The following is a 1,340-nucleotide window of genomic DNA, read 5'->3' on the forward strand; positions in this document are numbered from 1 at the left end:
ACTTCATATTACTAATACACAAGCACTTATCAAACTCCCACACACTAAAACTTCTGCTTGTCCTCAAGCAAAATAAAACATTAAAGTACATAAGAAGGAAAATTGAAAGTGCTTGGCCATAGGTTCACCAAAGAATGCAAGGGAAGCATTCTACAAGTAAGGGAAAATTTTAACACTGATAATTGCTTGAGTCGGCACATTTTTATATATGTTTTACATGCATTGAGCATCATTATTACCATGGTTTATGTCTCGTATTGTGTATTTTGTGTTCTTTTATGCATATAGGTTGTGAATGCCTTGAAGAGTAAAAAGGAAGCAAAGATAGGCTATAAAGACACAATGTTGGGAGTTCATGATCAATTCAAGGACCAAGACACGAGAGGATTTCATTAACGTGGAGATGTGTGCCAACTTCCAAGAGGATTCCAGTCAATTCACTAGTTGGAAGTGCATAAAGGCAACCATATCTTCATGTTCCTTCTTTTAGTAAAGATTGCAAGACCTTTAAAAGATGAGTCGATGAAAAAAAGTCTTATAGCCTACCACATGGACGTGTGCCCAGACATGTGGCCTCAAGAGAAGAGTGTTTGGACCGCATTTTGTGGAAAGTACTGTAGCAAAACAACGCATAAATTTCAATGCAAAATTACTGTTTACACGCCCGCATGGAAATTCCACGTGCCCACGTGGAAAATCCACATCGGCGTGTGAGCGCACATGACAGGCGCGATTTTGGGCTATAAATAGGCCGCTTGCTTTATTCTTTGACATCTTTTGTGCGGCTTTTGAGGGGTGAGATGGTTAGGGTTTGGAGAGAAGCTCTTTGCGGCTTGGGCGGCGCTTTTTCACCAACTTTGATCGATTCCTCCTCCGTCATAGCATCAATGAAGCCATCGGCGATCCTAGCTTCGAGGAGGGTCCTTCAAGACGTCGAAGCTCTCCATCAAGGCCATCAGTTCATATATAAGGGGGTTTATTTCTATGGTTTAAATGTACTTTCATTCATTGATGGTGTGTTTTATATGTTGCTTCATGGAGAACTAAAACCCTGGAGGGTGTGTGGGCTTATCAACCTTAGGATTCTCATCTTGTGTGGATTTGCATTGTGTTTCTATTTAATCTGAGTTTGATTAAGTTTGATTCTTGATTGTTTAATGCTTGCTTGCCTTATTGATCTTATGGTTATTTGGTTTGCATGATTTGTTGCCTTGGTGGGAGAGAGATCTCCATTAGGGTTAGAACCTCAAGATTGAAGAGGGTTGAGAGGGTGAGTCATGAGATAGTGAAGTATCCCCTTTCCCCTCCGATTGGTGTATTCTATCTCCATTCCCTAGACT

This window comes from Dioscorea cayenensis, chromosome 20 (genome assembly GCF_009730915.1).
Source record: "Dioscorea cayenensis subsp. rotundata cultivar TDr96_F1 chromosome 20, TDr96_F1_v2_PseudoChromosome.rev07_lg8_w22 25.fasta, whole genome shotgun sequence".
NCBI lineage: Eukaryota > Viridiplantae > Streptophyta > Magnoliopsida > Dioscoreales > Dioscoreaceae > Dioscorea > Dioscorea cayenensis.